This window comes from Dryobates pubescens, chromosome 8, assembly GCF_014839835.1.
Source record: "Dryobates pubescens isolate bDryPub1 chromosome 8, bDryPub1.pri, whole genome shotgun sequence".
Taxonomy (NCBI): Eukaryota; Metazoa; Chordata; class Aves; order Piciformes; family Picidae; genus Dryobates; species Dryobates pubescens.
The window spans coordinates 29,902,961-29,919,000 of NC_071619.1; positions in this window are offsets into that span (position 1 = coordinate 29,902,961).

Genomic DNA, 16,040 nt, shown 5'->3' on the forward strand with positions numbered 1-16,040 from the left:
CTGTTCCCATTGAATCCTGCTCCTAGCCGCTTACCGTTGCCTCTCCGTGGAATCCCCCAGCCATCACATTTGCCAGCTCCACTGCCGTCCAAGGCTTTCTCCCCTGCTTCATTCCAAATGTTTTGAGTTATTTAAATACCTTTAATAATAGAACTTAGAGTCATTTGGACTGTCAGGCCCAAGCACCCCTCCACCATGGCAGGTGGTGGTCTCCAGCTGAGAAGCAGCAAAAAAATAGAGTATCAAAGGCAGTACAGGGAGAGGCAGAAGCAGAGGAGGATGTTTGCCCAGAGCTAAAGTTTCCACTCCTGCATTCAAAAGCATTTAATTCATGTTCCTGTCAGGAGTTCTGGACATAAATAATGACACTAAGTCTCCTCTGCCTCCTGACAATTTTGTGCTGGATGATTTTCGAAGTCTTTTGTTGCAGAATTGTAATTAAATAAATAACGAAAAGCTCCTCAAAATCAAAGTGAAATACTTCATTTTGGGGTGGCTGGATACAAATCAGAAACTGTTTGTGATTTGAATGGCTCCAAAGTTTTGGCTGGTTTGGGGCAGGGTTTTCTTTTTTGAGTTGACAAGAACATGCAAGCACATAGTAAGCGTTTCCTGATGTCTTACGCCTTCTCTGCTCCGTGGCTGTGGACTTCCTTTCTCTTGTGCTTCTGCTGAAATGATCCATTTCCTGCAGCACACATAATGCCTTTCTGAGCACAACTGTAGGATATATCTTGGAAGCCCTGTGATTCAGCATGCATTGCAGAAGATGGAGTCAAGCCAGGGACTCTGCTCACAGTGTGAGAATGAATGAGATTTGGTACTACAGCTCCCCCCAAGACAATGCACCGTCGTGATCTGCGGTGCAGTGTTGAAATGAATCAACACAAACCATTGTCATGCTTTGAATACACAAAATAAAACACTCCAATGAACTCCAGATTTATTTTATTTTTCTAATAATATTTTTCCCTGAGAATTTTAGAATTTCCATTCTGAGGAATGTTCTGATATCTCAGCATTTTGTGGCTCCAGACATGCACAGCATTTGGTTGTGCTATACTGAAACAGATTCATGGGTACAAGTGCCAGGACCCTTATGGGACATCCCCGTGAGCCACCTGATGACTATGTAAGTATACAGCAATTCCTGGGGGGGTTATTTTATTCAGTATTATCAGAAAGAGTTTTTCTCATTGCTATTTCAGTGTCTTGATTCCCATGTACTGTAATCCCAATTGTAAATACAATCCACCTAGTTATAACAAAACGCCTTTGTAGAACACACACAGTCTTTGTTTTGGGGTCTGATGTTAGAGGAGGATAAAGGCTACATTCAGGGCACTCCAGTCTGCAGCTGGAAAAATGGCTGGAAAACTACTTCCTGGCCCACAGCCAGCACTAAGTTTGCTCAGGACATAATGCAATACAGGACGTGCAAGGCTCTGATCCCTATCTGTTTTTTACCTGAAATAGGGAAACCCTGCTGGTTCTCTATCTGCAATTTGTTACAAGTCATTTACTGACAGCCCAGCATCTAATGACCACAGGCAGGGTCCTAAGAGCACCCAGATGTTCATCCCAGGACCGTACCCTACCTCCTCCTGATCCCTGTCACCCAGATCTCGACTGATGGAGCGATAGTACATCCCAGCCCTGGCCCATCCCTAGGGAGGCAGCTGATGCCTGGGGCTGAGGGCTGCCCTAGTGCCCTAAGAGCTGAACCCATTTCAACTTGTAGCCAAAAGAAAAAGGAAAAATTATTGATTCCAAAACAAAATATATTGATTATTCAGTTATATTTCCAAGGAGACATGGGGCAAAACAGAACAAGAGAGGAGAGGTTTCATCCTAATATATCCACATGGTTTGTGGGAGCTTATATTTTAATCAGATAGTGGAGATTACCATAAACACTCTGCAAATAGCTGGGCCTCACCAATGAGCTGTAGGATATACTAAGGGATATCTCTTGTGAGGCTTTCTAGTACTTACTCATTGAAGCAGATCACAACCTAACTGGTATGTTGGCTATTGTTTCCTCTGGTCACACTCTAAGGTTAATGTCCAATATGAGTGGCATGAGTGGCAATATGATGATCAACTGATGATCGTGTGCTCCAGCACCAGAGCACCTCAGATAAACATTGTCCAGTCCAGTACTCCTCTTTGATCCATATAAGACCCAGAGGTGAAGACAAACATTAGAAGCTTCTAGTGCAGAAAAGGAAATTTAGGCTGGATGTTAGGAAGAAGTTCTTCATAGAGAGAGTGATTGGCCATTGGAATGTGCTGCCCAGAGAAGTGGTGGAGTCACCATCATTGGGAGTGTTTAGGAGGAGACTGGGTGGGGTGCCTGGTGCCACGGTTTAGTTGGTTAGATAGCGTTGGATGATAGGTTGGACTCAATGATCTTGAAGGTCTCTTCCAACCTGGTTTATTCTATTCTATTCTATTCTATTCTATTCTATTCTATTCTATTCTATTCTATTCTATTCTATTCTATCCATTAAAGCTGTTAAACCAATGAAAAATTAAGCATTTATCTACTTTTTTCAACTATAGCACATGAAGTGTTCAGTGCATACTATAAACACATCTTATTTGCTTGTCTGCTTCAGCAGATGTGATGAAGATAAGAAAAATAGAACAGGAAGATTAAAGACACTTAATGCTACCCTCCCAAGGTCTCCTCTACTGCTCTCACTAACTGCTTTGTTAAACTGGCTAAAAATGTTTAGGAGCTTAATGGAAATGGCTTTTCATAATTGTTCTTCATCTCTAAACTTCCTCTCACTTGAAGTCTAAATAATTTAGACTGAGAGATCAGAGGCAAGTCATAGGTTAGGGATTATGAGATTATCAGGGCATCCACAGGAGAGTATAATCCTCAACAGGACCTTGCAAGGGAGATTTCTCTCTCTCTGCTCTATGTGACTGCACTAAATCCTTTTGGGCTCTCTTCCCTGACGAGGCTCAAGCATTTCTGTAGGTCCCATGAAAGGGCTGATTTGTGTTTCAGTGCCCCAGCATGGTGTGTCCATCTGACTAATAAACAAATCACAGCAATAAACAAACTACATAGGAAACAATATCAACAACATTCTACAAATCTATAAAAGCAGGAAGTCCTGCTTGGTTGTGTCTGTTTGTGTTTGTGTGTGATGGCTGTGCCTCTGATGTCAGATTAATTTCTGTGCTTTTGGACATGACAAAGTCTCATTACATTATCTGTTCCTAGTCTGGGCAGGAAGTAAACTCTGCCTGCTTACCTTTACTTTGCATATAGCTGCTTGTCTGCTTAAATCCATAAAATTCTTCAACCACAGCCTATCAACAATAAAGGAAAACTAGTGAGTCATAGTTCAAAATACCATGTTTTCAGACTCAGACATGAGATACAAAAAACAGAGGGTGTGGAAAGAGTGCTTTCTTAGTACAGGCCCTCTCCTTTACCTCTGCAGCAGCTGTTATTACCACAACTCAGCAGTACAAACCTGCCCTATGAGGACCCTGAGCCTCTCCCTCCCTGACAAGAGGAGGGTACCAGACAAGGCAGCGGACAGGGCTGAAACATAATCAAGTTGGTTGTGACAAGACAGAGCTGTTTCCCTGGCCTTCAGCCCAGTCTTGGTGTGTCTAGTACAAAGAGCCCTGAATTAAACAAGCTTGCTTGGGTGCAGAATGATCCCTAACATGGAAATGTAGCATTCCCTGGGATGCTTACCACTCTGCAACTCAAAAAGAAATTAACTATTTGGAATTCTGTAGCAGAAGATTAAGGCCCTTGGCAACATGCACTGGGAACAAGCTATGATGTGTCCCATCTTGACTGCTAATGGCACTAAGTATTATCCTGGGCCGTGCAATACAGCAGAACCAGATGGGATACTTCACTGTAAGTGCACAGCAAAAAGCAAACAAAGGGGCTTGGAAAAGGAGGAAAGAACATGCAGGATCTGAGCAGTATCTACAATTCTGCTTTCTTGCAAAACCATCAGATGTTGAAATATAAAACAGCAAAACCCACACCTAATAGCTTTATTGTAGAATGAGTAAGAGATCAGCCAGCCCACAGCTATGTAGATGTATCAAAACCATCCAGGCTTCAGGCTTCCTTTCACCAACGACCCATGTCTGGAGCAGAACATTACCCAAGGTTCTAGCCTTATCATTATTATTACCTCTTTACTGCTCATGCATGAGACATGAAAATGCTTTGTGTCTGTTGCAATTTTATTTACCCCAAGGCCTCACATGGCAGAATGCACTGCAGCCTCCGTCCAGCACTGACAGAGAGACAAAGGGTCCAATCCTGCAGAATTTCTTGGGGAAACAGAGCACATTGCCTGCTTTTCTTCTCTCTGCTTTTTAGCCACATACTGCTCCTTCTGCTCCCTATTTGTTCTCTCATGTTGCTGACCCAGGCTTGTACCCTGCTTCCATATAGCTGTGATCCTCTCACGTCAATATTTCTTAATACTCTTTATCAGCAACAAACAGAATTTCACAAGGCTCATTCAAACTGTGAGAGAAGCAATATTAGTTGCAATGCAGGGGTTTAGGAAATTTGAGAAGAAGGAAGAATGGTGTCACATTTTTTGCCATAAGTTTTACTCCATTTTCTCTGAACTGCCACATTTATTTAGTTGGTTTTTTTTTTGTTCAGATTAACTACATTAAAACAAACCAATCCTCAGTGGATTAATGAAATCAACACAGGGAATGAAATGCACACACTCAGATCTGGGATTCTTTTTAAAGTGGTGAAAGGTTTTCCATTGGCTTCTGCTACCTTCTATTCCATGCAACATCAGATATTAATCTGTATATGGACTGCAAACTGCGTCAGACAGAAATACCCTCCTTCTATGTGACTGAGGCAAACTGATCATGACCCTCATTCTTCATTTGGCTGCTGTTCCAAACCAGACCATATGAGTAAGGAGAGGGCTAGACATGCAGCTGGTCATGGGATTAATTTCTTAGTCAGAAAATCCTTCAAAGCAAAGGAAGTCTTGCAAAGGCTAAGTATGAAATACCACATAAGATACTGTAAAGCTTTGGGTTGGTTTTGTGTTGTGTTTTTTTAAAGACTAAAGCCATTCAAGCAGGATGTGTAGATTGCCTGTCAGCACTGAGAAGGGAACTTAGCTGCAGTGTGCCCTCTGTTACTAGCACAAATTAATTTGAGGGGTATGAGTACATCTAACTCATCTGTTATGTCTTGTGTTTGTAGGAAAACTGACCAGGTATAAAGAGCAAATGGATTAATTTTCTTCTCACATCTGTGACTGTACGATGCATCCATATGAACAGCATCCCCTTTCAGTCACAGCTTTAGTACACAAGTGCAGGAGAAGCTGTACAGGAGATCAGTTCCAGATATTTTCACCAGTGTCATCTGTGTCACCAGTGGAAAAAACAGTTTTCTACCATCCTCTTGTTTACATTTCACTCTAGAGAAATCTAGCTTTTCTCTTCCTCTGTAAGCAGGGGAAAGTTCTGGCCAGCTGAACAGTTCTAGTTCCTGCTCAGTTTGATTCAGTTTGATTCAGATCATCTCTTGCCCTGAGAAGGACAAAAGAATGACGCTCTCACAAATGGATTGGATAGTGATGGAAAGTTTAAATAGAAAAGCCAGTGGTGGTTTACAGAAACTGCAAAGCCCAGTGGCAAAGCTATCCCAAAGCTATATGACCAGCTATGTTCCAAAAAGATGTCTACATTTTACATGTGTGAGCGAGAGATCTGACAACAGCACAGGGACAGAACTTAGGACTCTTGAGAGATTAAATGACCCATCCTGCACAAATTATTTGGCACTGTTAACCTAAAAGGCTGTAATTGGTCATTTTCCCAAGCAACTACAGCTTTTCTACTATCCATATCACAAGGTTTCCTAGTTGGATCAGTTTCCAAGCTTGTGACACACTGTGGCCTTGCTTCTATCCTAGAACACACCTATCTGATTGCACTTGATACCTTGCTCTCATTTTTGTCTTGTTGGACAAAAAGTCCTTATGTGTACTCAGATTGGTACTGATGAAGTAAGTACCTGCCTATGCTTGGTAGAAAGTTTCATCCCTAAAACTCAGTTGGAAATGTAGAGGGATAGTGATGGATTTCACTATGATGGATTTCATCCATCACTGAAATGGATCCCCTTTATAAATATAACCTACAATACTGGAAACAAAATGGCACTTGGAAAGGAAAATTAAACACATTCTCAAGTGACAAAGAAATGTAATGAGATAAGCAAGTGAAATTTAGAAAACTTTCTTTGCTTCAGATAACAGCAGTTTGGGTTGCTCTGACACCAAGAGAGTGGTTATATTCTTAACATCAATATCAGGACAAAGTATAGATAGGCAAATATATCTGCAGTCTATAGCATCAAGACAAATTAGTCCAAGCAAAATTAGGACTAATGAAGCCAGGATTGTGCTGTAACAGAATGCCATGAGAAACTTGGCATGAGAAGTTTGCCATTATGGACTTTGCCTTAGCACTGACTCATGAGATCTGTTAGTACAAATGTGTTAATGGCAGTAAGACATTAAACATCATTGGTCAGCTGACTTTTGGCAGCATTTCTGCAACTAAATATATCCATCTATAAAAAGGCAGGCACCTGGCCTGGTGTCATGGTTTAAGGCCATCCAGCTGGCAACAAAGCACCACGCAGCTGCTCACTCGACTCCTTCCACCCTCCGATGGGATGAGGAGGAGAATGCATGACAAAAGCCTTGAGATTGAGACAAAGGTCAGAGAGGGCTCACTCAACAATTATGGTCATGGGCAAAAGACAGACCTGACCTGGGGAAACAAAATCAATCTAATTTAAACAGAACTACCCCTATTGGCCAATTTGAGAATCAGAGTAGGATAGTGATAAATACAACTGGGTCTTAAATACATTTCCCCCCTCTCTCTCCCTTCTTCCCAGGCCCAGCTCTGCTAACCTCTCCTGCAGCATCACAGAGGGGCAGGGAGTGGGGACTGCAGGCAGTCCCGGTCTGTTCCATGATGTTTCTTCTGCTCTCAAAGCTTTTTACCGGAGCCACAGCAATAGCCCCCTCCCCAGCTACCAAAACTCTGCCAGACCCAACACACCTGCTCAGTGGAGGGAGACAAGCACTTCTGAAAGACATTCACTGCCCTCTATGTTAGGTGTCCAGCAGAGGTATTAAGGCAACAAAAAAATCTTTTGATTTTTTTTTAAGGTCTAGGTACAATCGGAAGCTTGATCCTTCACCACCAAAGACTAGCTTTTTGACTTGTAATATAGGAGAGAAAATGTGTAGAAGACAAGTAGAGGAAAACGGAAACCAGGATGTAGCAAAGCAGCTATGGTCAATGTCAGGGTTCAAGGCTGGAGGGCTAAGTTGAAAAGACAGAAGGAGGCAGACAAGGAATTGTCAGTCAAACAGGCACAGAGTGGGCTCCTTCCTATTGACCTCCACCCTGCTGACTGCTGTGTTAAAGAAAGGAAAAATACTGAATTCCAGCAATATTCATCAGTCTGATGTTAGCTCCCAGTTTAACCCACAGACAGTGGGAGATGAAGCATCCAAAGCATCCTCAGCCCCAAACTTTCAGTCAGGAACAGATTTCTCCTATGATCCCTAACATGAAGGCAGGCAAATGTATTGCCAAGTATGGCCCCTTTTATAAAGTACAATCCAGGCAACAGATCTTAGCTGAGAAACCTTTCTGTAACATAAGGAAGCAGAACCACAGGACATAGTTAACAAATGATACAAAAATGTTTGCATAACTGGATCCCTGATAAAAATGGATTCACTGTACTGAATATATACTTCAGAGTGTTTCCAATGCTTTTCTTGTAACAGATGTTCTCCTCAGGCCTCTACTCTCATTGAAGATTTACTAAATTAATCATCTTCCTTTGTACTTTTTTTCTTACTCTTCTGTGAGGAATTCCTCCTTCATCCATAATCAAGCTCACTTGCTTCAGTCCAGCGGATGGTAAGTGTGCAAAGCAAAGCTCTTGCAGCATTGAAACTACTCCACAAAATACCTATTGTTTTAAAGAAGCTCTTCAAAACAAAAACAAAGTGAAAAGGGCTGCTGAAAAGGTAGTTAGCCATCTGGTCAGGTTTTTGCTGAGACTAGCTGTTTCTTCAGAAGTAGAGTCCTGTAATTTCCTCAAGCTTCAACTCTCCTTCCTCTGGGGCAACAGTTCTTCCTATGGAAAAACCCATCCCCAAGCTGAATTTCACCACTGGGTAAAATTTGGTCAAATTTAGTTTACCAAATCCAGTTCCCAAGGAAATAAATTAAAAGTGAGTGGAAAAAGTGCAAATACAGATGAGATTTCTTTAATAAATAAATAAACAAACCAACCACCACACTTCACCCCATACGTGAAATCCTCTTTTCTTTTCCTCTCCTTTTGGATGTATTTGTACTTTCATGCCCTTGGTGGAGTCAAAGTCCTGCTGTCAATACAACTCATTAGCACTTCTGCATGGCTCATCTCTAACCCAGCCATTCCCAGGGAAGTGGAAGGACAAATGTTTGAGAAAGAATGGTCCTAGTCTACTCTCTCAGACATCTCAGTTCATCCTACCCTGCACCCTACTCCCCTTTCTTTCTTTTTGCTGATGAGCTGACAATTTCTGCATACTGGTTCTAAAGTTCATGTCCTCTGGAGTTGGAAGATGGAAACAAACTCAAGAAATTGACCATATCAGAGGGAAGGAAAGAGTAAAACTTGAGTAATCTCAGCCAAATAAAGTAAAAAACAAAAATCCAGGAGTTAACAACAGACTCCCCCACAAGCTAACAGCTGAGTGGGCTTTAAGCTGACCCAGTCTCCTTGCTTTATCAATAAATTTCATTATCTCTGCATTGATTATTTCCAGTACAGAGGTTATCTGCAAGGTTATCAAGACCCAAGTGACTCAATATGATCACAAAGAGATACAGCAGATAATTGTTTTCTGACAGGTTTATGTCCACAACTGATGCATCTTTTAAGTGTTTGATATTTTTGCAGGCAAGCTTGAGGAGAAACATATGCTGTGCTTTATCACATGTGGAGTTTAGGGTGATGCAGAGAAGAGGCGAACAAGGGAAGCAGCAGTGAGCTGAAGCAAGGAAACCCTTTCATGTCACTCAGCCTCGGGAGCTTCATAGTGCCTTGTTAAACACACTGATAAATGTGAAGCTCTCAGTGAAGTTCCAGGAGGACTACTTCATATTAGGTGATTTTATTTTACATATTTCTGTCTAGACAAGAGAAATCTGATTTCTGAACCTACACAAAAGGCTCGCTGTGCTTGGTGGGTGTATTGATCTGGCAGCACTGCAGCAGCTGTGAGCTCAAATGTCTGTGCTGCCGGCGTAATCAGAAACACGCTGCATGCAGGATGCAGCAAGCTTCGAGAGCTTAACAAGCCAGACAGGGGGCCTGTCAGCTCCTTTCAGGGCTAACAGCAGGGTAAAAAAGTGGTATATGTGAGGAACTATCAAAGCAATTGCAACAAAAAAAAAAAGAATGAGGAAATTGCTGAAGAAAATTAAAAGCCACAAGAAAATAATTGAGATTTACAAAGTGCCAGCTTATTCACCCTGTGTACAGATACATTAGCTTTACAGTGCTCATGCAAATCGAACACACAGTCCAATTACAGTCTGAAAACCAAAAATCTCCTTTCAAAATGTCTGGGTGATATCATTGTACTTCTGTTTACCTTCCTCATATTTTCCCGCAGTTATGAAAGCCTCCTGCGTTGAGCAAAGCTTTGTATGGCAGGAAACAATCTGCTTTGATATTATTAGCATTTTTTTCAAGCATCTTTCATCAGAATAAAGCCAGACTTTTGGTTTGTGGGTACATTTATGTATTGTTTTTATCTTGCTTTCAATACATGCACATTTTCCCCTACTGGCTTTCTGGTAAATGTATGAGCTGACTTTCCACAGCTTGCAGCTTGATGCAATCCTTGTACCTGACGTTTTTTGAAATGATGGGGTTTGTTCAGTCAGTAACACAATGTACAAAAGAAAGGTGATGCTGGTGGTATATAGCATGTGGATTTGGCTTTGAGGTTAGTAAGTCAGTCGTTAACATATGGTCTGTTCTTGCAAATGTTCACACACGCACGGTGCCTTTAGACGTGCAAGGAACCACAATGAACCAGAGCACTTCCTCCACAGGACTTTGCAGAATGCCTCTCAGTTTTGTTTTTCCAGAGACATACCATGGATCAAGAGGCTGAAAAATCTGTCTGTTCTGGTCAGAGTTAATGCTGGTGGCATGATGAAGTGTGCTTTTGTGTGGTCCCTATTTGTGCATCATATAAAAAAGTACAGTGATCTCAGATCCGCTTTCTCTTCTAGCATGTGAGTTTTCTAAGGGCTCAGTAAGGGTGCTTTGTTAGATTGGGTTGTCTTTCTTCTGCAGAGTTAAATGCTGAAACTACTTTCATAATTCTTAATTAATGAAAATTAAGGTACAGAGGAGAGTTAAATTTGAGCAGACAGTGAAGAGCAAATGGCCCTGAGCATAGTGGTAACATCTGTAAACCAACAATTATCTCTCTTGGTAGCTGTGCAATTACTACAGAATGTACCTACCAGTGAAAATCCTCAGTAATGCATCACTCTGATGGCTGGGTCATAGGAATCATCCATTAACAAGAACATTAGATCTTATTCATCCAGAAGCCTCAAGATGAAGCAGACTAGAAATACAGGTACTAGAAATACATCCTTCCACTCTCTTTGCTTTAATAATTAAGAGTTTAGAAATGCCGATGAATTAAGAAATTTAGAAAGGTAAGTGTATTCATCACACCTAAATAAACCATTCAGGTATTCATAGAAAGGTCTACCTGAAAGCTAGATATGAGTCACTTTAAAATGTATTTTCAACCCATAAGTATCAAAATTGTGGCTATCAGCCACAGAGCTCTTATGAGCTAGTAGAGCCTTGTCCAGTAAGCTGCAGGGTCCACAAAGCCAAGTCATTAAAACCCTCTGTTCCTTGATTTTTCAGCTGCAAAATATGTCCATTATTAAAGACTCATTCCTCAGTGGGTAAGGCAGAGGGCTCCAGAGATCCAGGAGCCCTTGCTCAGGAACTGTCATATTCAGAACTAATCCAAACATCCCTAAACATACCAAGTGTGTCTTCATGTCACTTAATTTTCACTCAGAAGTGAGATATAACAATATCACTTCTTTCAACCAAGAGTTAGAGAAGGGTGGCAAAGCCATGGGACTCTGTTCATACATTTGGTATCAAAGAACTCACAAGCAATGGCAGGTATGGCCTTCCTCCAAAGAGGAACCTGTATGCCTTCATTAAGTCAGTATGCAAGTCAGACACTTGCTTCAGCAAGACTGCTTCATGAGATGACAAAAATGCAGGGGGACTCAATCTCATTCAAAGCTCTACTTCTTCTCATGTTAAAATATCAGTAAGTACAGAAAAATCCTTTCCTGTTTCACATGGTCTCACTGATGCCCATGCTTCATCTGGATTGTGGTCAGAGACAATGGATGCAGTCCTCCTTACTGCCAAAATATATGAAACACCAGTACAGAGTCAGACACGGTTGGGCTGCTGATAAACTGTACTGTGGTCTGTCTTCTCTCATGAGACTGAAGTACAAGTAGCATTGGATAGAGCTATTGGAGGGATGGCTGCAGCTCTCTTGTTCTTTCTACTTTCCTCTAATAAGTGTGAACCAATGCAATTGTAACAGCTGCCTCTTTACTTAACATGCTGTATCATCTGTGTCTTCTTTCCTATTCCTCTCACTGCTCTTCATCTCTCATTCCATGCTGAAATCACTAGGTCATTGAGAGAAAGATTGATATTCATTTTGTGTTTGTAACATCCAGTACTGTGAGGTGCTAAATGGCATCTGCAGGAACTTTCAGAAACCAAACAAGTCATATAATGCCCTTTGAGCAATTACTGTGGCAATGTTAATACATATTTGCTCCACTGAACAAAATGATACTTACAGAGCAAATGCTATTCACTCGGTAACATGAATGGTGGTAAATCAAAGTAAGAGGAGATGAATATTTCAACTTGTCTAATCTTAGTGATTCAAAACATTTAAGTCTGCTCAGCTTTCAGTACAGTTGCCTGAAATTATTCCTGTTGCTTTCTATCATGTCTCCAGGTTTCTTTTACTACCGAAACACAATTAACCCCAGTGCAGCCTGTAACAAGAAAGGCTCAGGTGCACTGTATTGATAGAGAGACTTCTTCCTCTATTGGGGATTAAAACACTGCAATGTGATTAACCTGAATAACAATTTATGTATAAGAAATGCCTGAAAGATCTGACCTAGATCTGGAATTCAGCTCTAATATTTAAGAAGACATTTGAAATCTTGACATTATTAAGATCTTTCAAATCATTGAGAATTGCAATGCCTTTGCTCTAGGTAATAACATAATAGAATAATTGGGATTGTTTTTCTGTTTGACTCTATGAGGGAAAAATTGCATTTGAGACAGTGTGAACTGGAGAACTTCACAAGCTGGTCCAGTTTGTGGGGCTTCACTTTACATCAGTGAAGGCAGCTCTAGTAAGAGTCTGTCAAAAAGGGATTGGACGTGGCGCTTGAAGCCATGGTTTAGTTAATCATGAGGTGTTGGGTGACAGGTTGGACTTGATGATCTCTCAGGTCTTTTCCAAACTTACTGATTCTATGATTCTATGATTTAGATTGAAACACAGGTTTGACATCCACATCGTCTGGTAATTTAAGTGACTAGATCTAAAACATCACATGAGAGAACACCATGACTGCATCCATTTATGACAGTGGCTACAAATATCTAAACACAATAAAAAAGATTGATGGACAAACTTCTGTATTTTGCTCTGACTATTCCAAGATATACAAATGTGGAGGCAGTGAAAAAGGTTTATCCAATAACACTTTCTTTAAGTGCTGTTTTTACTGTATACCTTCAATAGAAAAAAGTCCCTGTTCACTAAACCTGCTCTATCTCTTGTTCTACAGTGATCTGTACACACCTACCCTAAAGGTATGGTCTGTAGTCACCACCCTTTTAAATGGCAGACTTGCACAGAGAAAGGGAAAATATAGAACATTGCTTTATTTCTTATCCTTTATTTATTTCTTATTTATTTCCTCCCTAAACCAGACAAAAAGGAAAAGGTACAAATATTTATTGGATTCACTGGGATTTAAATGGGTTTCCACATGAGCAGTTTCCAATTACCATTCTCTATTTGCAGAAATGGGACTGTCATTCAGAGATTACCCATAACCTCAATCAAAACTCCAACAGTGACTAGGAAACAAAAGACTTCTAGGGAAAACACTGTTACCCTGGGCTAGCTAGTTCCCCTTCAAACCCTGTGCTAGTTTAATACCTGGTTTTTGCTATCAGGAGTGTTTTTCTGTTCAGATCTCAACATCTGTTATGACCCCACACAAGCACACATTAAACTCTTCCTCCTGAAATATTTAGGTGAAGACTCTTGCCTTCCAGTGCTTTGTTAACATTGCAGCTCATATACATACAAAACACCAGACAAAGATAAAGGCTCTGCTCTTCAGTCTTTGACAGTTTTAATCAAGCCCTTCCAGGTCAGCAGAATTCAGAGCCTCTTTTTCTTTGCCAAATTTAGGACCTGGTCACAATGGCTTATAACCAATTACCACTCATCAGTTAAGTCATACCTTTTAGTAGTGGCAGTTGATATGAATGGACTTAATCTCAGTTCTGCCCCTTGGGCGTTATCCCTGAAGAATTCAGCAAAAACCTGACAGGCCCATTAGTTAACAGTGCACTCATGGTTTCTTAATATCATTTTGGCTTATTAATTAATGAACCATGTAAATCACATTCAATATAGTGATGAGGTAGCCTCAAATCAAATCAGTGTAGAGGTCAAGGAAGGAAGGTGAATAAGATCTATATGCTTTCTCTTCTTTGATGTACCTGGCTAGTTCATATGGCCAGCACTGGTAGGGCCATCTCTATCAGCATGGCAAGAGCATGACTTTCTCCTCTCCTCAGAGAACAGCTAAGAATGACCCCTTCAATAGTTTGCAGAAGTAGTCTCATCAGAAACTACCTTTCCCTTTTTTTTTTGCAGACAGCAACCACCACCAGAACAAGAGGATACAGTCTCAAGCTGCGCCAGGGGAAGTTTAGGCTCAAGGTGAGGAGAAAGTTCTTCCCAGAAAGAGTAATTGGCCATTGGAATGTGCTGCCCAGGGAGGTGGAGGAGTCACCATCACTGGAGGTGTTCAAAAAAGGGTTGGACGTGGCACTTGATGCCATGCTTTAGTTAGTCATGAGGTGTTGGGTGATAGGTTGGACTTGATGATCTCTCAGGTCTTTTCCAACCTTATTGATTCTATGATTCTATGATCAGAAAAATTGCAGCAAAGGCTGCTAGGGTTATCACCAGTACAACACAAGAAACCATGTGGAGCCCTGAAGGAGTCACCTGGTGTAGAGGAGGTCCAAGAGGGTCTGTCCTCTGTCCCACTGCTACAGGAAGGGCACAAGTGGAAGGTAGCTCTACCGCAAGGCAGGCTGCTAGCTCCCAAAAAGTGTCCTGCCTACACTCTGGCTCTCCCTTACATTGCAAAATTTCTTCTGGTGAGAACAGACTGTGAAGTCAAAAAGATGACATCACAGGAGGATGCAAGGCAGGAACTCTTTCACCAGTCCCAGACAAAGGTAAGCCACAGTGGATAGAAGCAGGCATGTAGGCTGTTGCTGAGTCAGTATGTCTTTTCCCTGAATGTATCATCTAATTAAGATTTCCCTGGAGTTAGTCAGTTCTGCTACTGAATTCTTCCTGGGTGCCTTCTTTACCACAAGGGTAGCAGAACACTGGAACAGATTGTCCAGGGAGGTGGTTGTGGCCCCATCCCTGGAGATATTCAAAGTGAGCTTCAACAGGGTTCTGGGCAACCTGATCTAGTTGAGAATGCCACCGCAGAGGGGGTTGGACCTCTGAAGGCCCATTCTATGATTTTACAACTCTATGATTCTATTTGAAGATGACGAAGGTTAAAATCCTGGGCTAAGTGGCATTTCTTAAATGAAACCATTCTTTGGAGGGGGAAAAAAAGTACAATTGGTGACACTAAATTCATCTACATGGAATCAAATTATTAACTTGAGTTACAGGTCATAATGAAAAAAATAAGTCAAACACTTCAGTGTTTTCTACCAAAAGGTGTCCTCTTTCTTCAGCATGCAATAACTGTGGCAAACTTTAGCTCATTGTTATTGGAAATCTTCAAAATCTGCTTGAGAAGATTTTGAAGACATCAGGGCACTTTGTGTGGAAGCGAAACACACTGCTCAGAACAGCCTGCTCATCCTTCTGAATTTTCAAAATTAGCAATAAATTAGCAAACAAAACCAAACCCATCTCTCATCCAGTCCTAATAAAATAATTGCTTAACATGATTGTGCTCCAGGGTGCAGAGTCCCCAGGAGTTAGAGAATAAAAAAAGAGAAAAAGTAAGAAAAGGTGGCAGGGGAACTCTAACCCAATAACCCAGACATTTTACAGGCAGTAAATGCTGAAGTATTATCATAGTAATTGGCATCATGAATGCTCCAAGCTAAGTATATTGATTGCCAAGGTCAGCATTTTTAGGTAGCAACAGCAGATGTGCTCATCCATTAGCCCTGAAATATCAATTTCAGTCAGGAAAAGAGAAGCCAGGAAAAGGAAAATACTTGAGTAATAAAATGGTCTCTCTCTATCTTTGTCTTCCAGACATGGGAACAGGCACACTGTTCACAGTATGTCAGCACTCACAGGATTGCTGAAGGCTCATATGCATTTCCCATTCCCCAGCCTATCAACATGCATTTGTATTTCAAAATGGCTGAATAAAAACAAACAAACAAAGGAAAACCCAAAGAACCAAACAAAACCCAAATAAACAAACAAAAACCCTAACAAGGAACCCAAACAAACAAAGAATAACCCAAACAAACTAAGAACCCAAACAAACCAAGAACCCAAACAAAC